Below are 27495 nucleotides of genomic sequence, written 5' to 3'. Positions count from 1 at the left end.
GGCTTCTCCCCATTACCCCATCATTGCCCTCTCCTCCACCTACACACACACAGACACACACAGCAACATTCACCTCTCTGCACATTCCCCCGCAGCGCTATGCATGCACGTACACACACTACCACTCATCTCTACACACACACACAACACACATACATACAACAAAACACACAGACACAGCACCTCTCCACACGCTCTCCCGTAGCTGAAGCATCACCATCGCCGGCAGCTTCCTCTCTCTGGCACAGCTGGCAGCTGAATGATTACGTCATCCAGTGGTGCTGCTGTGTGAGAGAAAGCGTGAGCAGGAAGCAGGACAGATCCCTAAAGCTCTTCTCCTATTTTCTCTTGTAGGTAGCAATCTCGGGGCTGGATAAACAGGCCAGATTACCCTCATTAGCCACCCTGCAGGGGCACTCCTCCACCTCCGGCCCCAGTGCAGCCGCACAGGCTGCACATGCGGAATGACTGCCAATGCCTGGGGATGAACCCAGTGGACAGTGAAATGTGGGTCCCTGGGGATGAGCCCAGTGGACATCCTTCATACCTGGATTTCCCCTCGAGCTAGGTGTAATAAGCAGTTGAGGGGTCCACTGCACGCTCACTGAACAGTGATATATTTCACCAAAAAAAAAGAGGAAGTCAAAGACAGACCAAATGGGAAAAGGAAAGAGGGTACTGTTGGGAAAGGTGAAGGATTGTTATGTGCCCTTTGCAATGTTTTGAGACATTTATGACTTCTAGGCCCCATCAGGAGGGACGATTATTATGTCACGAGGACGAGTCGTTCATATTGAAGTATCAGTTTATCAAGGTGCCTAGAGGAGGCTGGTGTGGATCCACATAGTTATGCAGGCCATTCATTTCATAATGGGGCTGCAACAGAGGCATCTGTGGGGGGTTTGAGCTCGAAAATGATAAGGAGGATTGGCCGGTGGGAGTCACAGCGGTATCGGTTGTATGTCCGACCTCAGGGCTGTGGAGAAGCTAATCATTCTGGTTATTAAAATTCACTAAGTTACATTTGTTTCATTACAGGACGAGTTGCACTTCTAGTCTGGATTCTACACCATTCTTACGTTTACTGGAGAGCGCTGCGAGCAGACAGACGGACTGACGGGAGACAGATAGGTTTTGCAAGGGACTCAGCGTTAATCAGTTGGCTTGGTTTTAGGGGTGTGGCCTGGAGTCGGGTACTACACAAGGTTCACGGAGCTGTTCACCTCCATAGGGCCCCAGATATTTTAGTTTTGCATGTGGGGGAGTAATGACCTGGGGGTCCGCTCTGGGAGGATATTGGATAGGGACATTTAAAAAATCTGACGCGGCTATGGTTGGCATTCCCGGGTTTTAAAATAGTGTGGTCTGACATTGTACCCAGGAATATTTGGTGGGGGGCATGGTCAGTTCTGAAGATTAACAAGGCACGCATTAAGGTCAAAAAGGTGGTAACCAAATTCGTTGTACGGAACAGTGGAGTGGTAGTGCGCTACACAGATCTAGATCATATGGAAGATGATTTTTGGTTAGCGGACGGAGTGCACTTGAATGCGGTGGGGATAAATCTGTGGACTTTAGGCAGCACGGTGGCTCAGTGGATAGCACTGCAGCCTTGCAGCGCTGGAGTCCTGGGTTCAAATCCCACCAAGGACAACATCTGCAAAGAGTTTGTATGTTCTCTCCGTGTTTGCGTGGGCTTCCTCCAGGTACTTCGGTTTCCTCCCACACTCCAAAGACATATACTGATAAGGAATTTAGATTGTGAGCCCCATCAGGGACAGCGATGATAATGTATGCAAAACTGTAAAGCGCTACGGAATATGTTAACGCTATATAAAAATAAAGATTATTCTTCTTATTATTATTTTAAGGTTACAGGAGGGGATAGAAAGGGCCACAGCATTGCTGGATGGTGGGGTCTCGGGCACTTGAGGTGGTCAAGGTGCTCTCGGTGTGGTGTTGGTGGGTCTTCGAAGTTGGTTACAAATTCAGGATTGGGGATTCATTAAATATGTGGATCCCCTTAATTGGATGGTTATTTGATGGTGGTCTGGTGAGATTTGGGTGATACCCGGCGATGGAATGTTGGATTCATATTAGCGGTATTGGAGGACAAACTCTTCCCTCAGTTTCACGGTGCTCCTGAGCAGGTGACCACGGCTAGGAGTAAGTCTGGGAAGTGAGGGGCAATGTCATGACAAATCACCACATTTTTTGTAGGTTCGAGGACCTCACCAATTGTTTTAATTATCAATAAATTGGCTGCTGTGGCCATTTTTATCCAAAGAAAAAATGGATTGTTGTCTGAGCTTTTATTTATGGGAGGGGGTGGGGGGCTTTCGGGGAGAGGTAGGATTGGTGTTAGTGGTCAGGTCACGAGAATCGACCTTACCAAAGTCATGTCTTTCAGCATTGAGAAAAGTGAGTGTAATGCCTATCCATAATCTGAGTCCTTTGCGTATAATTTTCCTCCCATAATCCCCAAAAAATACCATCATATTTTCCTAGTCTGAGAGAAACCTAGGAAGATATAGGAATGATGCATTGTAAGCACTCTTATAGCGAAGAGAGACGTGGGGGTAGTGGATGAATCCCGTTAAAAGCACTGTAGATAATGGCACAGAGTGTTTTGAAGAGTAAGTAACTAAACAAAGCAATCGAAAATACAAGAATATATTGCACATAGTCAACTTTCTAAAATAACAAGAATATTCTCATAAATCTTTCAACTGTGAAGATAAATTTTTTATACTTTGAAGATAAAAAAATTCAAAGAGAAAAACTAATTAATGATCAGCATTTGTAATGTTCTGAATCTTTGCAATATACTGCATTACCTTATTTTGCTTTTTTCTATCTTTAAAACTGTGCTGGCTTGTCCGCCTAGCTCATTGTGTCTTAGTAGCTGAATTGATCTGAGGGTCTAGAAAAGATCTGCGCTCAGTGACTTATCAGCTACCTTGCCCATTGTGCGGACACTAATCCCTGTATGAGCATGAGGCATACAACCTCTGGCAAAATTTATGGAATCACCGGCCTTGGAGGATGTTCATTCAGTTGTTTAATTTTGTAGAAAAAAAGCGGGTCACAGGCATGGCACAAAACTAAAGTCAATTCAAACGGCAACTTTCTGGCTTTAAGAAACACTAAAAGAAATCAAGAACAAAAAATGTGGTAGTCAGTAATGGTTACTTTTTTAAACCAAGCATAGGGAAAAAATTATGGAATCACTCAATTCTGAGGAAAAAATTATGGAATTGACAGCAGTATTTAACTAGTTAGCAGCTGCAACTGGATCGCGATTCCATCGGTGGCTGTTGCGGGCACATATCAGCTGTATAGATCAGCTGTCAGGTGCCGAGAAAGGTCCGACGTGGGAGTACTATTATGCCCAAAGTCGGAAAAGGAGTTAAAAAAAAATCTACAAAAACAAACACAGTTTATGTTAAAGAATTGCAATGTACATGTGACGGAGTGACTGACCCAGTGTGACACTACCTAACGGTTGGTCGGTCAAATGGCACAACACACCAGGGAAACTATAACAACTGTGGGCTCTGTCGATAGAGAATGGACACCTCCTGTACTCACCTGAGGATGTGCCCTGCTCTCACGATCTTCCCTATATGGGTTCTTTCACCCCGTTGCCGAGCAGGATACCTAATCTCTCACTTGCCCTGCACTTATCCCTAAGTAGGGAACTGGCAGGTGAGAGCACTGGTCCCACTGCTGCACTAATACAAAAAAGAAATGGAAAGACAGACACCAAGAAGGACAACGTAACAAAAAATGCAACACTTAGCTTTCTGCTGCAAAGCACCGCACAGCAGGATAAAGACACCAGATCAGCGAACTCAGCAAAGGACCACTGCATCCAGCTAGCTCCTTCCCCCAGCTCAGTCACTGCAGATTCCTCTAATACCGGCAGTCAGCTGATGTATCAGGTGACCTCTTGAAGGAAGGTGGGAGTGGTCACCACCCAAATTAGCAGACCCAGCAGCAAAGCAATTACACCAGCAGGCAAGCGGGGGGAAAAACTGACATTAACTCCCAATGGCCTGAAAGAAAAAAAGTTTTAATCTGAGAAGCAAGATCTGCCACAGATCCAAAAATGGATTGTGACAGTACAAGTTGTGCTCAAAAGTTTACATACCCCAACAGAATTTTTGCTTTCTTGGCTTTTTTTCAGAGAGTATGAATGATAATACCAAAACTTTTTCTCCACTCATGGTCAGTGGTTGTGTGAAGCCATTTATTGTCAAACTACTGTGTTTTCTCTTTTTAAATCATAATGACAACCCAAAAGATCCAAATGACCCTAATTAAAAGTTTACATATCCCATTTCTTAATACCGTGTATTGCCCCCTCTAACATCAATGACAGCTTGAAGCATTTTGTGGTATTGGTGTATGAGGTTCTTTATTTTCTCAGATGGTAAAGCCTCCAGCCTCTGTAAATTCCTGGGCTGTCTAGAATTAACTGCACACTTGAAATCTCCCCAAAGTGGCTCAATCAATGGCACTGAGGTCAGTAGACTGAGATGGCCACTCCAGAACCTTCACTTTGTTCTGCTGTAGGCAATGACAGGTCGATTTGGCCTTGTGTTTTGGATCGTTGTCATGTTGGAACGTCCAAGTACGTCCCATGCACAGCTTTTGGGTTGATGATTGCAAATTTGCCTCCAGTATTTTGTGATAACGTGCTGCATTCATCTTTCCTTCAACTTTGACCCAGATTTCTGTGCCTTTGTAGTTCACACATCCTCAAAACATCAGCGATCCACCTCATCAGTGTCCTGGATGAAAGATGCAAGAGTCTGTATCAGGGGTGGACCTACTGCCCGTGCAGCCCGTTCATTGAACGGGGGCCCCAGGGGAGAGGGGGCCCCTCCCCTCCAGCACCACATGGCTAATTATTTCAAAATTCAAATTAGCCATGTGTAGCGCAAGGAGGAGAGCAGCGCTGCGGGAGGCGGCGGGAGCGGGTCTGACTCCTCCTGAGCAGGGCCAGCGTTAGGAGCAGGCAGCTGCCTAGGGGCCCCCAGCCAGCGGCACATCACGCAGGGGGGACCGCCTGCCCCCAGCGCCGACTCCACCCCCTCCTGCATTGAAGGAGGCAATGATGGAGGAGAGAGAGTCTGCTGACGCTCCCTCTCCCATCATTCCCCGCTCTGCCTCTGACACAGCGGGTGCACGATGATGTCAAAGCGCTCTCACTGTGTACCAGCCCAGGCAGTGCAGGAGAGGAGACAGGAGCCGGGAGCAACGCAGGCACGAGGAGAAGGTGAGGAGTGTGTTGTTTTGTTTTTTTAATCAGTGTGAGTACTGGACTGCTGGGGGGGCTATATACCATGTTGGGGGGGCCCATTTACCATGCTGGGGGGGCTATATACCATGCTGGGCTGTATTATACCATGCTGGGGGGGCTTTATACCATGCTGGGCTGTATTATACCATGCTGGGGGGGCTATATACCATGCTGGGCTGTATTATACCATGCTGGGGGGGCTATATACCATGCTGGGCTGTATTATACCATGCTGGGGGGGCTGTATACCATGCTGGGCTGTATTATACCATGCTGGGGGGGCTATATACCATGCTGGGCTGTATTATACCATGCTGCGGGGGCTATATACCATGCTGGGCTGTATTATACCATGCTGCGAGCGCTATATACCATGCTGGGCTGTATTATTCCATGCTGGGGGGGCTATATACCATGCTGGGCTGTATTATACCATGCTGGGCTGTATTATACCATGCTAGGGGGGGCTATATACCATGCTGGGCTGTATTATACCTTTCTGGGGGGGGCTATATACCATGCTGTGCTGTATACCATGGTGGGCTGGGCTATATACCATGTGGTGCTGGGCTATATACCATGTGGTGCTGGGCTATATACTATGCGGCTGTGTTATATACCATGGGGGGCACATTTTACATTATATTCTATAGGGGGAGGGTATGTTATATAATATGGGGGGCTACATTATATTCTATGGGGAGGTGGGCTGTATTATATTCTATTTGGGGCTACATTATATTCTATAGGGGGGCTGTATTATATTTATTATATTCTATGGGGGCTGCACTATACTATATGAGGAGGGCTACATTGTATTCTATGGAGGGGCTACATTATACTATGTAAAGGGCTGCATTATATCCTATGAGGGGGTTGCCATATATTCTATGGAGGGGCTGCATTATACTATATGGGGGGGACTGCATTATATTCTATGGGGGGGTCACGTTATATTCTATACAGATATTATATCCAGCCCTGCATAACCTCAATATTAGATAACAACAAATAACTTTGTTGCCCTATGAAGGGCGGGGGGAGGGCAAAATTTTTTTTGCACAGGGGCCCGCTACAGTCTGTGTCCGCCCCTGGGTCTGTATCAATCCCAGAAACTCACTCAGCATTTATGCACACACACTACTTACAAGCAAACTGGTCACAGGTGAGGATGTTACCTTTAGTAGCCATTCAAACCCATTTGTGTCAACTTCTGTGCATGTTATCAAGCCAAAATCACCAGGGTATGTGAACTTTTGATCAGGGTCATTTGGATGTTTTGGGTTGTCACTATGAATTAAAAAGAGAAAACACAGTAGTTTGGCCATAAATGGCTTCACCCAACCACTAACCATGAATGGAGAAAAAAAGTTTTGGTGTTATCAGTCACATTTTGCTGGGGTATGAAAACTTTTGAGCACAACTGTATGTGTACTCTTTTGTTTTTACATAAGTACATGTATTTATTGGTTCAATATTTTTTCTTCGTTTTAATTATTTTGTGATTTTTTCTTAATAGTTTTAAAACATTTTTTAACTTTATTTTTACTTTTTTACTTAGTGCCTATATGGGACTACAATGTTTATTTCTCTGATCACTGGTATCATACAATGCAATACACATGTATTGCATTGTATGAGAGCTGACAGTTTTATACTGTCAGATCGCTTGTTAGGTTCAGCTGCAGGCTGAGTCTAACAAGCCACTATAGCAGGCAGACACGGAAGTCATCACGTGACCTTCGGCTGCTGGGTGTCATGGTTTATTCAGGATTCTGGACAGGTGGTGCAGGGGTTAATAGGGAGAGCCTCTCTTTGGGGTCAGGGAGGGTTTTTATGGCTTCAGGTGAGCACCCCTCCCTGTCGTTTAGACTCCTAGTGTGAGTGTGCCCGACTCTGCTCTGTTTGTGCCTCTCGCCTGTCCTGTAAGTTTGCCTGGTGTATGACCTGTTTTGGACTCGGTTTACTGTTCTTGCATTCTGACTTGGTACCTGTCTGCCCGACCCGTGTATGACCCCCTGGCTTTGTCTTGACCTCTTTACGTTTGCTCCTCTGGTACCTCTGCTGCTATCTCGTGTTCTGACCCTCTGCTTCCCTTGACTATTCTCTGGTTCTCGCCCCTGTACTGCGCTGCCTGACCCGTGAATGACCCCTTGGCTCGTCTGACAACTGTTTTGATTAATCACTGTATAGCGCTGATTCCTCTTACCAGCGCTGCTGCATCTCGGGGGTGAGCTCCGCCCACTTCCCTGACGTGCGGTCACATGGTAGGAATGTCCTGCGGGCACTGAGCGCCTCTCTGCTGCTCCTCCCCTCCCGCAGGACCTGGAGCAGGATTTCTCATCGGACGCTGTGCTCCTGGCCGGCTTCTGTAACTACCGCGCTTCCTGTGTATCTGAACAGGGATCACTACCACCAGATAAGCACGTCACTCCTGACAGCTGTCACGGTAAGCGTGACACCGGGACAATGCAGGATCTCCCGTGATGTGAACAGATCTCATCATGGGTGGGTTCGGAGAGGTGGGTATAGTAGTGGTCTCCCTCTGCTATCTAGAAGATAGCAAAGGGATAATATCATTGGGACCTGATCCAATCAGGTCCTGATGATGTCACCTGTCAGAGCTACTACAGGACTCACACAGAAATGCATAGGAATAACAGCACTTGCAAGACCCCAGGGGACCTGAGTGCTGCGAGACCACCGACCACTCCTAAAAGTCGGCGCTGCTCAGAGCTCAGTAAGCGCCAATGGTACTGTACAGTAGGCAGTCTCGAAGTGGTTAATCATGGACATCACACAGATTGAACATGAATGCCACACAGTTCTCAAAAAAAACATGGACATATGAATAGCTCCGTAGACTACAATGGGTGTATCTTCTATCAGTGAAAATCACAGATAAAACAAGTGTGTGAGAAATAGACTGTTACACCTGGTCCCTGTCCTGGCTCTGCGCCCCGGTCTGCCGCTGCTCCCCATTCAGGACACTCACCTTGTGCCTTGCACGCTGTCCCTGTGCAGCAGCCGGCTCCCTGTATGTCCCATGCTGCTTCTCATGGGACCTGTCGGCAGGTCTTCAGCTAAAGCTATTAGGGCACGCGAGCGCGCTCCCCTGGCTTCTTAAAGGGACAGCGTGCATTTTTCAAAATTGGTAATTTTCCAATGGCAGCGCACTGGCTGCTATGTCTGGCCTCTCCTCCATAGGGAGAGCACCGGAGCAACGAGTATCAATCATTGCTACATACGGTTGTCGCTAACCTGTCTACGCTGCGTTTGCACTCTGTGCATTCTCTCATGTTGTCTCCACAGAATATCTGTATCTTGATTACCCTGGCTATCTCGGCTATCATCTGTACAAAAGCCATCCCGTTCTACAAACAGCCATCCGAGTCTGAGGACTGTGACAAGGTTACTGGAGCCAGCTATCTACCAACTACCCGGATCCAGGACCCGTCTCATTACGGACTCTATTATTTCTGTTATACCTTTTGGTCCCACTGGGACAGCTGCCACGTGTCCGGGGTCTAACTGGAGGTAGCACATGTGTCCTCCGGGTATTCCACTCTGGTCCTGTCTGAGGGACTTTACTACGGGTACCTGGGGCACACTAGTTACGCCCCCTTCGGAGCCCCCTGGACCGTGGTCCTGAGGTTCCACTTTAAAAAAAAAAAAAAGGAATGTGAACTTCACCATCTCTGCCTCCGCTTCCATTCGTTACATAGACAGAGGCTTAAGAAAGAAAAAATTAGGCAGACAAACCATCACTTTCAGCATGTTGTTAAAGATAAAACCGGTCAGTAGGATTGTGCACAGTAGCCTACAGGCAGTGTCAGGTTGGCGCCATTCTACTGACTAACCCCTTCCTGACATGAGACGTACTATCCCGTCCATGGGATCCGGGCCCCTATGCCCATGGACGGGATAGTACGTCTACCGCGATCAGCGGCGCCCACGTGGTGAGCGCCGCTGATCGCGGCCGGGTGTCAGCTGATTATCACAGCTGACACCCGGCACAATGTGTCAGGGGTGGTCACGGACTGCCCCCGACACGTTAACCCCTTGCACATCGCGATCAAACATGATCACGGTGTACCGGGGGTTAAAGGGAAGCATCGGCAGGGAGGGGGCTCCCTCCGTGCTTCCCTGAGCCCCCCACGGCAGCGCAATGTGCAGCGCTGCTGCCGGGGGCTCCTTTCCTGCAGGCCCCCGAATCCAAGATGGCGACGGGGGGGCCTTCGGGGGCCAGCAGGAAGCTGGCTTCCTCAGTGCCTGCAAAGCGCAGGCATGAGGAAGCCTTCTGCAGTGCCTGTGACAGATTGTTGATCTGTCACAGTGATCTGTGATGTGACAGATCAGCGATCTGTCACAGGACAGTGATGTCCCACCTGGGACTATTTAATAAAGTAAAAAAAAAAATAAAAAAAAGTGTTAAAATAATTTTAAAAAAATCGCCAAATAAATTAGAAAAAAAAAATATTCCCCCAAATAAATCTATTTTTTAGAAATAAAAATAAAACAATAAAAGTACACATATTAGGTATCACCACGTCCGTAACGACCCGCCCTATAAAACTGTCCCATTATTTAACCCCTTTAGCGAACCCCTTAAAAAATAAAAATAAAAAACGAAGCAAAAAATAATGATTTATTATCATACCGCCAAACAAAAAGTGTAATAACGCGCGATCAAAAAGACGCATATAAATATCCATGGTACCACTGAAAATGCATCTTGTCCCGCAAAAAACGAGCCGCCACACAGCATCATCCGCAAAAAAATAAAAAAGTTATAGCTCTCAGAATAAAGCGATGCAAAAATAATTATTTTTTATATAAAATAGTTTTCATTGCATAAAACCGACAAAACATAAAAAAACGACCTAAATAAGGTATCTCTGTAAGCGTACTGACCCGAAGAATAAAACCGCTTTATCAATTTTATCGCACGCTGGACGGTGTAAACGCACCCCCACAAAAGAAATTCATGAAACGCTGGTTTTTGTTCATTCTGCGTCCCAAAAATCGGAATAAAAAGCGATCAAAAAATGTCACGTGCCCGAAAATGGTACCAATAAAGACGTCAACTCGTCCCGCAAAACATAAGACCTCACATGACTCGGTGGGTCAAAATACGGAAAAATTAGAGCTCTCAATATGTGGTGATGCAAAAACTATTTTTACAATAAAAAGCGTCTTTTAGTGTGTTCGGCTGGTTTCACATTTGCGTTTTTTAGCGCTGGAAAAAAACGCACACCTGCGCATGCGTTTTTTCCCCTATATTTAACATGGGTGCGCATACCTGCGCGCTGGTAAGCGCATGTATGCGATTTTCATGCGCTGCGTTTTTTTGGGGTGTGCGTTGAGATTTTCCAGACGCAGCATGTTGCATTTTTTGGCCCTGCAAAAAAGCGCATGCGCACATATGCGCACGTTTTGCGCTAAAAATGGCCATTATAGCCTATGGATGCGCATATGTGCGCACTGGCATGCTCATGTATGCGTTTTTTTGCATATGCGTTTTTTTTTTTAAACAATGGAATTTAGGGGTTTGGGTTAGAGTTAGGGTTAGTTAAGGGGGTTTAGGGTTAGGGTTATGGTCAGGGTTAGGGTTAGGGTCAGGATTAGGGTTAAGTATGGTTTTGTTAAGGATTAGGGTCAGGGTTAGGATTAGGGTTAAGTATGGTTTTGTTAAGGGTTAGGGTCAGGGTTAGGGTTAGGGTCAGGGTTAGGGTCAGGGTTAGGGTTAAGTATGGTTTTGTTAAGGATTAGGGTCAGGGTTAGGGTCAGGATTAGGGTTAAGTATGGTTTTGTTAAGGGTTAGGGTCAGGGTTAGGGTTAGGGTCAGGGTTAGGGTCAGGATTAGGGTTAAGTATGGTTTGGTTAAGGGTTAGGGTCAGGGTTAGGGTCAGGGTTAGGGTTAAGTATGGTTTTGTTAAGGGTTAGGGTCAGGGTTAGGGTTAGGGTCAGGGTTAGGGTTAGTTAGGGTTTAGGGTTTGGGTTAGGGTTATGATTTGGTTAAGGGTTAGGGTCAGGGTTAGGGTTAGGGTTAGGGTCAGGGTTAGGGTTAGTAAAGTCATGGTTTGGGTAGTGTGAGGGGCCACCTAAAAATGTTGGAAAAAAACGCAAACGCGGTAAAAACGCGCTAAAAACGCATACAAACGCATAAAAACGCTGCGTTTTTTTCATGCATGCTCATAAAAATGCTTGAAAAAAACGCAGCAGTTGTATGCTTATGTATGCGTTTTTTCAATGCGTTTTTTTGCGGGAAAAACGCGCTGCAAAAAAAAGCAAGTGTGAAACTAGCCTGACAGCCGCCAAACATAAAAACCGCCATAAATAGTAAATCAAACCCCCCGTTATCACCCCCTTAGTTAGGGAAAAATAATAAAATAAAAAAAATGCATTTATTTCCATTTTTCCATTAGGGTTAGGGCTAGGGTTAGGGTTAGGGCTAGGGTTAGGGCTGAGATTAGGGTTAGGGGTGTGTTGGGGTTCGGGAGGAGATAGCAGAAGAAATTTTTGAACCCCTCTCCATAATCTTTGAAAATTCTTGGAGAACAGGAGAAGTGCCAGAAGACTGGAGAAGAGCAAATGTTGTTCCTATCTTCAAAAAGGGGAAGAAGGTGGACCCAGGCAACTATAGGCCGGTGAGTCTGACTTCTATACCAGGAAAGATCTTTGAACAAATTATTAAACAACATGTATGCAAGTACCTAGATAAGAATGAAGTGATTAACCAGAGTCAGCATGGGTTTGTAACTAATAAGTCATGTCAGACTAACTTAATTTCCTTCTATGACGGTATCACTGATTGGGTGGATCAAGGAAATGCTGTAGATATAGTATATCTTGACTTCGGCAAAGCATTTGACAAAGTCTCTCATACAATCCTTATTGAAAAAATGACTAAGTATGGAATGGACAAGGCAACTGTTAGGTGGATTCATAACTGGCTTAGTGATTGGACCCAAAGAGTGGTCGTAAATGGCTGCACATTCAGTTGGAAGAATGTCTCAAGTGGGGTACCACAGGGCTCTGTCCTGGGCCCTGTATTGTTCAACATCTTTATCAACGATTTAGATGAAGGAATTGAGGGTAAACTGATTAAATTTGCTGATGACACAAAGCTAGGAGGGATAGCTAATACTAGAGAAGAGAGAGAGAGAGGATTCAAAAAGATATAAATAAACTGGAGAAGTGGGCAGCAACTAACAGAATGGTTTTTAACAGGGAAAAATGCAAAGTACTACATCTGGGCAATAAAAATGAAAAAAGCATATACAGAATGGGAGGAATAGGGCTAAGTGACAGCACATGTGAAAAAGACTTGGGTATACTAATAGATCACATACTGAATATGAGTCAACAGTGTGATGCAGCAGCAAAAAAGGCAAATGCAATTCAAGGATGTATTAACAGAAGCATACAGTCTAGATCACGTGAAGTCATTATTTCCCTCTACTCCTCTTTGGTCAGACCTCATCTGGAATATTGTGTCCAGTTTTGGGCACCACATTTTAAAAAAGACATCAACAAACTGGAGCAAGTTCAGAAAAGAGCGACCAGAATGGTGACCGGTCTGCAAACCCTGTCTTATGAGGAAAGGTTGCAGGATTTGGGAATGTTTAGTTTGCAAAAGAGAAGACTGAGAGGAGACTTAATAGCTGTCTACAAATATCTAAAGGGCTGTCACATTGTAGAAGGATCAACTTTATTCTCATTTGCACAAGGAAAGACTAGAAGCAATGGGATGAAACTGAATGGGAGGAGACACAGATTAGATATTAGAAAAAACTTTTTGACAGTTAGAGTGATCAATGAGTGGAACAGGCTGCCACGAGAAGTGGTGAGTTCTCCTTCAATGGAAGTCTTCAAACAGAGGCTGGACAGACATCTGACTGGGATGATTTAGCGAATCCTGCTTTGAGCAGGGGGTTGGACCAGATGGCCCAGGAGGTCCCTTCCAACTCTACGATTCTATGATTCTATGGGTTGGCGTTAGAATTGGGGGTTTCCACTGTTTGGGCACATCAGGGGCTCTCCAAATGCAACATGGCGTCTGATCTCAATTCCAGCCAATTCTGAGTTGAAAAAGTCAAATGGTGCTCCTTCCCTTCCAAGCTCTGCCATGCGCCCAAACAGTGTTTTACCCCCTCATGTAGGGTATCAGCCTACTCAGGTCAAATTGCAAAACAATTTTTGGGGTCCAATTTCTCCTGTTACCCTTAGGAAAATAAAAAATTGGGGGCAAAAATATCATTTTTGTGGAAAAAAATGATTTTTTATTTTCACGCCCGAGCGTTATAAACTTCTGTGAAGCACTTGGGGGTTCAAAGTGCTCACCACACATCTAGATAAGTTCTGTGGGGGACCTAGTGTCGAAAATGGGGTCACTTGTGGGGAGTTTCAATAGTTTAGGTACATTAGGGGCTCTCCAAAGGCAACATGACACCCGCAGACCATTCCATCAAAGTCTGCATTCCAAAACCTCACTACTTCCCTTCCGAGCCCTGACGTGTGTCCATACAGTAGTTTTCTCCCACATATGGGGTATCAGGGTACTCAGGACAAATTGGACAACAACTTTTGGGGTCCAATTTCTCCTGGTACCCTTGGGAGAATAAAAAAATGGTGACTAAAAGATCATGTTTGTGGAAAAAATACGAATTTTATATTTTCACGCCCGGGCGTTATAAACTTCTGTGAAGCACTGGGGGGTTCAAAGTGCTCACCACACATCTAGATAAGTTCCTTGGGGGGTCTAGTTTACAAAATGGTGTCATTTGTGGGGGGTTTCCACTGTTTAGGTACATCAGGGGTTTTCCAATCGCGACATGGTGTCCGATCTCAATTCCAGCCAAAAACGTCAAATGGCGCTGCTTCCCTTCCGAGCTCTGCCATGTGCCCAAATAGTGGTTTACCCCCACATGTGGGGTATCAGCGTACTCAGGACAAATTGCACAATAACTTTTAGGGTCCTGTTACCCTTGGAAAAAAAGAATTGAGGGTGAAAAGATCATTTTTGTGGAAAAAATATGATTTTTTAATTGTACCGCTGTACGTTATAAACTTCTGTAAAGCCCTTGTGGGTTCAAAGTTCTCACCACATATCTAGATAAGTTCCTTGGGGGGTCTAGTTTCCAAAATGGGGTCACTTGTAGGGGGTTTCTACTGTTTAGGTACATCAGGGACTCTCCAAACGTGACATGGCGTCCGATCTGAATTCCAGCCAATTTTGCATTGAAAAAGTCAAACGGCGCTCCTTCCATTCTGAGCTCTGCCATGCGCCGAAACAGTCGTTCCCCCCCACATATCAGGTATCAGCGTACTCAGGACAAATTGCACAATAACTTTTGCAGTCCAATTTCTCCTGTTACCCTTGGTAAAATAAAAAAAATTGAACCTGAAGTATTTTTTTTGTGAAAAAAAGTTAGATGTTCATTTTTTTTTAAATATTCAAAAAAATTCCTGTGACGCACCTAAAGGGTTAAAAAACTTCTTGAATATGGTTTTGAGCACCTTAAGGGGTGCAGTTTTTAGAATGGTGTCACTTTTGGGTATTTTCTATCATATAGACCCCTCAAAGTGAACTCAAATGTGATGTGGTCCTAAAAATAAAATGGTGTTGTAAAAATGAGAAATCGCTGGTCAACTTTTAACCCTTATAACTTCCTAACAAAAAAAAAATTTGGTTCCAAAATTGTGCTGATGTAAAGTAATCATGTGGGAAATGTTAGTTATGAAGTTTTTTGTGTGCCGTATCTCTGTGATTTAAGGGCATAAAAATTCAAAGTTGGAAAATTGCGAAATTTTCAAAATTTTCGCCAAATTTCCGTTTTTCTCACAAATAAACGCAAGTTATTTGAATGAAATTTTACCACTAACATGAAGTACAATATTTCACGAGAAAACAATGTCAGAATCACCGGGATCCATGGAAGCGTTCCAGAGTTATGACCTCATAAAGGTGCATTGGTCAGAATTGTAAAAATTGGCCCGGTCATGAACGTGCAAACCACCCTTGGGGGTGAAGGGGTTAAAATGATAGCTTGGTTGATTAAATCCGTCTTGTGGTTGTTGTTTAATCTATATTTTCAGTTTTGAGTTAATGATATGCTCGTGCTCTGGGACAGGCCTGTGGGGGGGGGTCTTCATGTGGTGCTCTGCTAAGGTATTCATGTGTATGGCTTCTGACAGGTCACTGATCTCTCAGTGACATGCCCCCTAATTTACATCATTAATATTGTATATATACACTACCGTTCAAAAGTTTAGGGTCACTTAGAAATTTCCTTATTTTTTAAAGAAAAGCAGTTTTTTCCAATGAAGCTAACATTAAATGATTCAGAAATGCACTCTATACATTGTTGATGTGGTAAATGACTATTCTAGCTGCAAACATCTGGTGTGTAATGCAATATCATCATAGGTGTATAGAGGCCCATTTCCAACAACCATCACTCCAGTGTTCTTCTGGTACTTTGTGTTTGCTAACTGTGTAAGAAGGCTAATGGATGGTTAGAATACCCTTGAAAACCCTTGTACAAGTATGTTAGCACAGCTGAAAACAGTTTGGCTGTTTAGAGAAGCTATAAATCTGACCTTCCTTTGAGCTAGTTGAGAATCTGGAGCATTACATTTGATGGTTCCATTAAACTCTCAAAATGGCCAGAAAGAAAGAACTTTCATGTGAAGCTCGACAGTCTATTCTTGTTTTTAGAAATGAAGGCTATTCCATGCGTGAAATTGGTATGAAACTGAAGATTTCCTATAAGGGTATATACTACTCCCTTCAGAGGAGAGCACAAACAGGCTCTATCCAGAGTAGAAAGAGAAGAGGGAGGCCCCGCTGCACAACTGAGCAACAAGACAAGCACATTAGAGTCTGTAGTTTGAAAAATTGACACCTCACAGGTCCTCAACTGGCAGCTTCATTAAATAGTACACGCAAAACGCCAGTGTCAACAGCTATAGTGAAGAGGCGACTCTGGGATGCTGGCCTTCCAGGCAGAGTGGCAAAGAAAAATCCATATCTGAGACTGGCTAATAAAAGGAAAAGATTAATATGGGCAAAAGAACACAGACATTGGACAGAGGAATATTGAAAAAAAGTGCTATGGACAGACGAATCCAAGTTTGAGGTGTTTGGATCATACAAAAGAACATTTGTGAGACACAAAAAAACTGAAAAGATGCTGGAAGAGTGCCTGACGCCATCTGTCAAGCATGGTGGAGGTAATGTGATGGTCTGGGGTTGCTTTGGTGCTGGTAAAGTGGGAAATTTGTACAAGGTAAAAGGGATTTTGAATAAGGAAGGCAATCACTCCATTTTGCAACACCATGCCATACCCTGTGGACAGCACTTGATTGGACCCAATTTCATCCTACAATAGGACAATGACCCAAAGCACACCTCCAAATTATGCAAGAACTATTTAGGGAAGAAGCAGGCAGTGGTATTCTATCTGTAATGGAGTGGCCAGCGCAGTCACCAGATCACAACCCCATTGAGCTGTTGTGGGAGCAGCTTGACCGTATGGTACGCAAAAAGTGCCCATCAAGCCAAACCAACTTGTGGGAGGGGCTTCTGGAAGCATGGGGTGAAATTTCTCCAGATTACCTCAGGAAATTAACTGCTAGAATGCCAAAGGTCTGCAATGCTGTAATTGCTGCAAAGGGAGCATTCTTTGCTGAAAGCAAAGTTTGAAGGAGAAAATTATTATTTAAAAAAAAAATATTTTTTCCGAAAATTGCCCACACGGAAAATTGCCCACACGGAAAATTGCCAACATGGAAAATTACCCACAAGGAAAATTGCCAATTGCAGCATCACAAAGTTTCAGATCTACGATATTTGAGGTGCAAGGTGAGGATGATTACATGATATGTGAAAAATGTCCACAGACATGAATACCCACAGGAAAACAGTAGAGAGTTATAGGTGAGATGCTCTTCAGGACAGACAATAGCATAGATCTATAGGTTAAATGCTCTGCAGGGCAGGGGGATAGTATGCAGGTATAGGTGAGATGCTCTGCAGGGCAGGAGAATAATATAGATTTCTAGGTGAGATGCTCTGCAGCACAGAAGCACATTTGCTTCGGCTTTTTGAGGGCAGGAGTCATGATAATGTTCTGTTGGTTCTTGAACTATGTTGTCATCCTTTGTTTTGAGAATTGAATGGCACTTTGAAGAGCGATGCAATCGGCATCTCCAAGTCACCACTGCGTTGATAGTGTGAAATGCAAGATATTCAAACCCCAAGTAAATCATAACTTTGTTGTTCTTCTGGCTAGAATACTTCAGATGAACTCGAAATGCACTTTTATTGAAAAGAAATTAAAAAAATATGGGGATAGAGCTATTAAACTACATGTTTTAACTAACCAAAACACAATTGGCTGGCACAGCAGGAAAGCCATTGTTAACTGGGGTTGTACCAAAAGGAATGACAGGATTGCCAATTGGAAACAATGGGGGTGGGGAAGCGCTGGAAGGAACATGTGAAATAATGTCAACAAGGAAAGCCCGGTGACTTCCATGGGCTCCACTGAAATACAATACAGCACAACACAACTGCAAAGAAAATGCAGAATGGATTTCACCACAGGTCTCTGGGCCCAGTTTACTTCTCCGGGTTCTACAGGTTTGGTTCACCCATACCTAGTCGCAGAGGACAGATTCTGTTCTTACGAGTTGTCATTCCACTCTCAGTGTGGCATGTATGGGCCTAGAGACCCTTATTTAAATCCATTCTGCATTTTCTTTCATCCTATGCCTTCCTACACCTGCAGTATATGTGTATGATACATAACTACGTAGGATCTGTTCACTTCAAGGGCCCCGTCACACATAGCGACTCACCAGCGATCCCGACAACGATATCAACTTGTCAGGATCGCTGGTGAGTCGCTACATGATCGCTGATGAGCTGTCAAACAGAGAGCTTCACCAGCTATCAGCACCAGCGACGCCAAGCACGCGGCATCGCTATGTACGTTAGTTACCAGCGTGCTGAAGCAGGGAGCTAGTAACTAAGGTACACATCGGGTTTCTAAGCGGCGTGCGTCACTTAGAAACCAGATGTGTACCTTGGTTACCAGCTCCCTGCATCAGCGCGCTGGTAACTAAGGTATACAAAGGGTTTCTAAGCACCGCCCGCTGCTTAGAAACCCTGCGTTTACCTTAGTTACCAGCGCGCTGATCGCTGATCACTGGTCTCCCGCCTGTCACACGCAGCGATGTGTGCTGGCCAGCGGGAGACCAGCGATCAAAAAAATGTCCAGGGCTTTCCATCAACGATACCGGCAGGGGGGCCGGTCGCTGGTCAGTGTCACACACAGCGATCTCGCTGTTGCATCACAAAACGGGGGCTGACGGGTGCTTTACTCTTGGTAGTCATAAGTGGACAGGGAAGGAAGTGCAGGCGCCAGATTCACTGCCACTGAATCAATAGGAGAGCGGCGCTGCTATGGCACTTCCGGTGTAACAGGCCAGATTAACCTCCCACCCAGAATATACCCAGGGTTAAAAGTGGCCTAGGCCAGATTACACCCCTCTGGGCCAGAATATACCCTGGGGTATAGTTTGGCCTAGGCCAGATTATACCCCTCTGGTTCAGAATATACCCTAGATGTTGTAGATCAGGCAGCACGGGGGGCAGAGACAGTGAAAGGAGTCCTAGGCAGCACACAGGAGCAGAGACAGCGAAGGGGTTCCCAGGCAGCACACGGGGCCCCAGGCAGAGCACAGGGGCCCCAGGCAGCACATGGGGCCCCAGGCAGCACACAGGGGTCAAGGCAGCACACAGGAGCCCCAGGCAGTGCACAGGGGTCCCAGGCAGAACACAGTGCCCCAGGCAGCACACGGTGTCCCAGGCAGAGCACAAGGGCCCCAGGCAGCACACGTGGCCTCAGGCAGCACACAGGATACCCATGCAGCGCACAGGGGCCCCAGGCAGCACCCAGGAGCCACAGGCAGCACATGGGGCCCCAGGCAGCACACGGGGCCCCAAGCAGCGCACAGGGGATCCAGGCAGAACACGGGGCCCCAGGCAGTACATGGGGTCCCAGGCAGCACACGTGGCCCCAGGCAGCACACAGGATACCCAGGCAGCGCACAGGATACCCAGGCAGCACACAGGGCCCCAGGCAGAGCACAGGGGCCACAAGCACCACACGGGGTCCCAGGCAGCACACGGGGCCCCAGGCAGAGCACAGGGGCCACAAGCACCACATGGGGCCCCAGGCAGCACACGGGGGTCCCCGTGTGCTACCTGGGACCCCATTCACTGTCTCTGCCCCCCGTGTGCTGCCTAGGGCCCCGTTTACTGCCTGATCTACAGCAGCTGGGGTATATTCTGACCCGGAGGGGTATAATCTGGCCTAGGCCACTTTAACCCCGGGTATATTCTGGGCGGTGGGTTAATCTCACCTGTTACACCGGCTCCTCTGTTGGTCAGTGACATCATTATGTGCTCTTGTCTGCTGACCTGCCTGTCTTTCGAGAGCCTGCAAGAACCAGGGCTCATCTCACTGAACACCCGCACTTGATCCACATGGGTAGAACACCACTCAGACAACACAGGGTGAGGGGAACACACATTGGTAAGACTATTGGTTCACCAACAGAAAAAAAACCACAGAGGTGTAATGACTGTGCTCGCAGGGATCAAAGCCACGACCAGGCACAGGGGTACGGGTGACTGCTTCTGCTGGATCTCTGTCCTCACTGAAGACGCATATGCAGATGACATGCAGCGTGTTGCAGAGACTCGTCGGGTCCCTGCACTGCGACGCATGCAGTGGCTGTGAGCTAACGTCGGAGGTGCAGCCACAGGGAGCGGCGCATGACAATGGTGCACACTCCAATGTCAGCTTCGGTGTGGAGGCTACAAAAGACACTGGGTGATGTGGGAGCAGAGGAAAGGTGAGTAGAATGTTTTTGTTTTTAATTATGCATTAGGGGCAGAATGAGGACATATACATTAGGATTGGGGACCATATAAACCAGGATGGGGACATATATACCAGGAAGTGGGCATATATACCAGGATGGAGACCATGTGGACCATATATACCAGGATGGGAACCATATATACCAGCATTGGGACATATACTGTTTACCAGGATGCAGACATATTCACCAGGATTATGTTCATATATACCAGGATGGGGAACATTTTACTACATAATGAAGGGGGCAATTCATGTCTTTATAGATTTTAGAACAATACAGAGGCCCATACATCTGACCAACGCGTGTGTGTGTGGGGGGGGCAGGTCCAAATTTCGCACTGGGGCCCATCGGACTCCAGTTACACCACTGCAAAAAACATACATTCCCAGCAGCACAAGGTGGTACAACTGGCAGAATTTCACCTTTCTGATGTGCCTTCTGGACTTTCAGGAACGACTATCTCTGCCAACACCACTGAGATGTTAATGTATTATACGTGACATGTAACTCCACAGATAATACAGTGATACTTTTGTGAGTACTGATAGCAGTGATGGCTCCTCTGGATTACATTGCTGCTGGTTCTGCATGTGCTGCTGTTTTGGGCTGGTGGGAGGAGTAAGGCAGAATCAGTGAGAGATGAGAGCAGATTATCTATTGCTGATAATGACAGACTGCTACAAACACAGATCTTCATTTTTGCAGTTTTGCACTAGATCAACTGTAAATCACAAGTTGATCACATATCATGTGAACATCCTCACCTTGCACCTCAAATATCATAGATCTGAAACTTTGTGATGCTGCATTTGACAATTTTCTGTGTGGGCAATTTTCTATGTGGGCAATTTTCTGTGTGGGCAATTTTCCACGTGGGGCAATTTTCCTGTGGGCATTTTTCAGGGAACTATATATATATATATATATATATATATATATATATATATATATACACAGTGCCTACAAGTAGTATTCAACCCCCTGAAGATTTAGCAGGTTTGATAAGATGCAAATAAGTTAGAGCCTTCAAACTTCACACAAGAGCAGGATTTATTAACAGATGCATAAATCTTAAAAAACAAAAAATTATGTGGCTCAGTTAAATTTTAATACATTTTAAACATAAAAGTGTGGGTCAATTATTATTCAACCCCTAGGTTTAATATTTTGTGGAATAACCCTTGTTTGCAATTACAGCTACTAATCATCTTTTATAAGACCTGATTAGGCCGGCACAGGTCTCTGGAGATATCTTGGCCCACTCCTCCATGCAGATCTTCTCCAAGTTATCTAGGTTCTTTGGGTGTCTCATGTGGACTTTAATCTTGAGCTCCTTCCACAAGTTTTCAATTGGGTTAAGGTCAGGAGACTGACTAGGCCACTGCAACACCTTGATTTTTTCCCTCTCGAACCAGGCCTTGGTTTTCTTGGCTGTGTGCTTTGGGTCGTTGTCTTGTTGGAAGATGAAATGACGACCCATCTTAAGATTCTTGATGGAGGAGCGGAGGTTCTTGGCCAAAATCTCCAGGTAAGCCGTGCTATCCATCTTCCCATGGATGCGGACCAGATGGCCAGGCCCCTTGGCTGAGAAACAGCCCCACAGCATGATGCTGCCACCACCATGCTTGACTGTAGGGATGGTATTCTTGGGGTCGTATGCAGTGCCATCCAGTCTCCAAACGTCACGTGTGTGGTTGGCACCAAAGATCTCGATCTTGGTCTCATCAGACCAGAGAACCTTGAACCAGTCTGTCTCAGCGTCCTCCAAGTGATCATGAGCAAACTGTAGACGAGCCTTGACATGATGCTTTGAAAGTAAAGGTACCTTACGTGCTCATCTGGAATGGAGACCATTGCGGTGGAGTACGTTACTTATGGTATTGACTGAAACCAATGTCCCCACTGCCATGAGATCTTCCCGGAGCTCCTTCCTTGTTGTCCTTGGGTTAGCCTTGACTCTTCTGACAAGCCTGGCCTCGGCACTGGAGGAAACTTTCAAAGGCTGTCCAGGCCGTGGAAGGCTAACAGTAGTTCCATAAGCCTTCCACTTCTGGATGATGCTCCCAACAGTGGAGACAGGTAGGCCCAACTTCTTGGAAAGGGTTTTGTACCCCTTGCCAGCCTTGTGACCCTCCACGATCTTGTCTCTGATGGCCTTGGAATGCTCCTTTGTCTTTCCCATGTTGACCATGTATGAGTGCTGTTCACAAGTTTGGGGAGGGTCTTAAATAGTCAGAAAAGGCTGGAAAAAGAGATAATTAATCCAAACATGTGAAGCTCATTGTTCTTTGTGCCTGAAATACTTCCTAATACTTTAGGGGAACCAAACAGAATTCTGGTGGTTTGAGGGGTTGAATAATAAATGACCCTCTGAATAAACTTTTCACAATTTAAAAAAAAATTAAACAAAGAAATAACATTCTTTTTTGCTGCAGTGCATTTCACACTTCCAGGCTGATCTACAGTCCAAATGTCACAATGCCAAGTTAATTCCGAATGTGAAAAACTGCTAAATCTGCAGGGGGTTGAATACTACTTGTAGGCACTGTATATACACTCACTGACCACTTTATTAGGTACACCTGTCCAACTGTGTGTTAAGACTTAATTTCTAATCAGCCAATCACATGGCGGCAACTCAGTGCATTTAGGCATGTAGACATGGTCAAGACAATCTCCTGCAGTTCAAACCGAGCATCAGTATGGGGAAGAAAGGTGATTTGAGTGCCTTTGAACGTGGCATGATTGTTGGTGCCAGAAGGGCTGGTCTGAGAATTTCAGAAACTGCTGATCTACTGGGATTTTCACGCACAACCATCTCTAGGGTTTACAGAGAATGGTCCGAAAAAGAAAAAAAATCCAGTGAGCGGCAGTTCTGTGGCCGGAAATGCCATGTTGATGCCAGAGGTCAGAGGAGAATGGGCAGACTGGTTCGAGCTGATAGAAAGGCAACAGTGACTCAAATTGCCACCCGTTACAACCAAGGTAGGCACAAGAGCATCTCTGAACGCACAGTGCGTCGAACTTTGAGGCAGATGGGCTACAGCAGCAGAAGACCACACTGGGTACCACTCCTCTCAGCTAAGAACAGGAAACTGAGGCTACAATTTGCACAAGCTCATCGAAATTGGACAGTAGAAGATTGGAAAAACGTTGCCTGGTCTGATGAGTCTCGATTTCTGCTGCGACATTCGGATGGTAGGGTCAGAATTTGGCGTAAACAACATGAAAGCATGGATCCATCCTGCCTTGTATCAACGGTTCAGGCTGGTGGTGGTGGTGTCATGGTGTGGGGAATTTTTTCTGGGCACTCTTTGGGCCCCTTGGTACCAATTGAGCATCGTTGCAACGCCACAGCCTACCTGAGTATTGTTGCTGACCATGTCCATCCCTTTATGACCACAATGTACCCAACATCTGATGGCTACTTTCAGCAGGATAATGCGCCATGTCATAAAGCTCGAATCATCTCAGATTGGTTTCTTGAACATGACAATGAGTTCACTGTACTCAAATGGCCTCCTCAGTCACCAGATCTCAATCCAATAGAGCATCTTTGGGATGTGGTGGAACGGGAGATTCGCATCAGGGATGTGCAGCCGACAAATCTGCGCCAACTGTGTGATGCCATCATGTCAATATGGTCCAAAATCTCTGAGGAATGCTTCCAGCACCTTGTTGAATCTCTGCCACGAAGAATTGAGGCAGTTCTGAAGGCAAAAGGGGGTCCAACCCCTTACTAGCATGGTGTACCTAATAAAGTGGCCAGTGAGTGTATATACATACATCTATACTAGATGGTGGCCCGATTCTAACACATGTCCGTCTAGACCTACTGTGCGTGCGGTGTCGCTACCGCGGACACCAACTAGTGCTGCTACAGCAGCGCGGCGTCTGACCCAGCCGCAATGCGACAGTGCCCAATAGGGGCGCACTGTTGGACACTAGCACTGGGGTGGATGTGCCGTGTGGCCAGTAATTGCCACTGACTCTATAACTAGATCCCTAAACACACTCGTAATATCAGAGGGAGGGGAATCTTAATGAGTCATTCGCAGTCCATATATCCATCACCATTCACACAGTAGCAATTAGAGTCTATACTAGCGCATGGCCGAGCGGCCATGCGGGCCTTTTGTAGCCATGCGCTTCTGGGACCTGCCAGATCTCTGAGATGGACCAATCAGAACAGGAGAAGGATCTGAGCACGTGACTGCCGATCTGCAATGGAAGATCGTCTCGTGAGCATGCCCAGTAGTGCGACGAGAGGACTTAGCCTCTGGAGTGGCTTGCTGCAGGACAGCCTGTCCTGCTATTGCTGACCCAGAGGTGGCAGCAACAACCAGTCCCACAGAGCTGGTCTGAGCAGAGCGTCTGGGACGCCGAGATTGCTGAGCAGGCTCCTGAGCGGTCGGTGGAGAATGGGAGACCGCAGAATGCAAGGCTCTGGATTCCTGCCGTGCAGCTGCAGGAACCCGACGCCTAACACTTTCCTGGTATGCATGGTCTGCTCACCTCCCTTTGCTGGTATGCATAGTCCCCCTCACCCCCCTTTCCTGGTATGCATGGTCCTGTCACCCACCTTTCCTGGTATGCATGGTCCTCTCACCCCCCTTTCCTGGTATGCATGGTCCCCTCACCCCCCTTGGCTGGTATGCATGGTCCCCCTCCCCCCCCACATTGCTGGTATGTATGGTCACCCTCACCCCCCTTTCCTGGTATGTGTGGTCCCCCTCACCCCCATCTTTGCTGGTATGCGTGGTCCAGTCACTCCCCTTTCGTGGTAGGCATGGTCCCCCTCTCCCCCTTTCCTGGTATGCGTGGTCCAGTCACCCCCCTTTCCTGGTATGCATGGTCTCTGTTAAAATAAAAAATAGTTATATACTCACCTTCCGACAGCCCACGATCTCCACTCCACGCGCCCGGCCTCTCAGTCCCAGTAATGCTTTGCGCGAAACCCCGCTGATGACGTCGCGCTCCAGCGAGAGTGACGTCATCTCCGGTCTAAGGCGCAAGGCATTACTGAGGCCGAGCGCGTGGAGTGGAGATCGCGGGCCGTCGGAAGGAGAGTATAACCTTTTTTTTAATTTTAATTCTATTTTTTTACAGATGCGCCTGCCATTACAAACAGCTGCACCTGTCACTGATTGGTCACGGCCTGGCAGCCGCAACCGATCAGCGCCGGGGGATTTCGGTTACAGACAGACATGATTAGACGATTATATATATATATATATATATATATATATATATATATATATATATATTGTGGTGCAGTAACCTCTGTTAAAGCTAGGGGGCGCTGCATATGCGACTCAGAATATGCATGTGGGCATTTCCTTGATGGTGAAACAGTGACCGGCGTGGTTGTAAATGTCCAGTATGTGTCGCAGAGGTTCTCTGCGATATAAGCCAAAATAGCGTTGTTATGTTGGGACTTGTAGTCCACAAGTTGTTTATCTGTAAGGGCGCCTTATAGCGCTAGTCAGAGAGCTGGGCGGGATCGGCTAGCCACACATACAATGCCCACATATGGGGGTGGTTTGGGATATATAATGTGACGACTGAGGTCTGATCACATGGGTTGTGTGTTTTGATTTTGAGTGGTCAGAGTGCAAGGTCCCGGAAGGCCTGTGTGTGTTGGAAGTGTCTGGGACTGAACTTCCAGGAGAGCACATGGAAAGGCCCGGACCTGGTAGAGTCTGTGACAGCTCTGTGTAGGGAAGCTACTACCCGGCTGTGGCTCTGCAACTGTAGACGGCCTAGTGAGCAAGGCACTGTCTGGAACAGTGATCCCAGTGCGGCCGCTTCCCTGATAACCCGTGAGAGATAAACTGTGAGTAACACTGACCGGGGTCAGTAAGAGACTTTGTATGCTTTACATGGTAACGTTGCATGCGTGCTGGACATGGCACAGCCTGTGTGCCCACAGGCCTGAAAGCGCGAAGCTCTACTATGTACATTAAGAACCCTTCTGATGTAAGACTGTTTGCCTTGTGTTCCTGTGACATTGGTTTATGAAGGAAATAAACCACATAGACTGTTACTTTAAGCAAAAGTGTTCCTGTGTGCCTCAATATCGCAGCCAAGTGAGTTAATCCCCCGTCCACTCATTTGGTGGATCTCTACAATATATATGTATGTTGGAGGGAACAAATATCCCCTTCATATAAAAAAATCTGTTTGAAAATGGCGCCCGCCGTGCCTGCACAGTAACAGCTATTGGAGATTGGTGATAGCTGCTATTGTGCAGGCGCCAGCAGCACCATCTTTGTAGAGAAAAAAAAAAAATGTCTTCCTCCAAGATGGCGCCAGTGGTGCCAGCGCAATAGCAGCTATTGGCAATCGCCGATAGCTGCTACTGCGCAGGTAGTGCCATCTTGGAGGAGGAAATTTTTTTTCTCTAGCAAGATGTCCCCGCCAGTGACTGCGCAACAGCAGCTATCGTCAATCTCCAATCACCAATAGCTACTACTGCGCAGGCGCCAGTGGCGCCATCTTGGAGGAGGAATTTTTTACTCCCTAACAAGACGGCACCACCGGCGCCTGCGCAATAGCAGCTATCGGCAATCTCTGATAGCTGCTACTGAGCAGGCGCTGGTGGCGCCATCTTGGAGGAGGAAAAATTGTTTTCTCTCCCGAGATAGGGGGCTTCACTGGGATTAAGCGTTTAAATAAAAATGGGAGACTGTGTTTAGTCTTATTTGAAATAAAATACTTTATTCTGGCTATGTATTTACAAACAATAGAACTATAGGATTAGTAATGGATGGGTGTCTTATAGACGCCTCTCCATTACTAAGCTGTGGGCGTGATGTCACTGGACAATACAAAGGTGACATCAACCCTACAAATATTACCCTACTTGCTACCGCTACAGGGCAAGTGGGAAGAGCCAGGCAAAGCGCCAGAAATGGAGCATCAAACAGATGTGCGTTTTCTGGGCAGCTGCAGGCTGCTATTTTTAGGCTGGGGGAGCCAATATCCATGGCCCCTTACCAACATGAGAATACCAGCCCCCAGCTTTCTGCTTTAGCAAGGTTAGTTGTCAAAAATGGGGGGTGACCCCACACCTTTTTAAATTATTTATTTAAATAATTAAAAAACAGAGTGGAGAGCCCTCTATTCTAGCTAACTAGCCTTGCTGATGCTGACAGCTGAGGGTTGCAGCCCTCAGCTGTAAGTTTTTGTGTAGTTGGTTAGCAACAATACAGGGGAAACCATGC

The 27495-nt window shown here is 46.3% G+C and overlaps 1 protein-coding gene and 1 long non-coding RNA gene across 3 annotated transcripts in view; one reads left to right on the top strand and one right to left on the bottom strand.

Moving 5' to 3' along the window:
• ENTREP1 (endosomal transmembrane epsin interactor 1) overlaps positions 1–27495 on the bottom strand; it is a 208633-nt gene that overhangs the window by 101290 nt on the left and 79848 nt on the right. The window lies entirely within an intron of this gene.
• Positions 25899–27495, top strand: part of LOC141048272 (uncharacterized) — a 60572-nt gene continuing 58975 nt past the window's right edge. The window contains exon 1 of the long non-coding RNA XR_012220016.1: positions 25899–26105. This is a non-coding gene — a long non-coding RNA (uncharacterized lncRNA). The remainder of the gene's footprint in view (positions 26106–27495) is intronic.

Source organism: Dendrobates tinctorius, unplaced genomic scaffold (assembly GCF_039654945.1).
Source record: "Dendrobates tinctorius isolate UK_male_01 unplaced genomic scaffold, ASM3965494v1 ptg000134l, whole genome shotgun sequence".
Lineage (NCBI taxonomy): Eukaryota > Metazoa > Chordata > Amphibia > Anura > Dendrobatidae > Dendrobates > Dendrobates tinctorius.
Note: the sequence above shows the minus strand (reverse complement) of the source record. Positions and strands in the feature narration are given on the sequence as shown.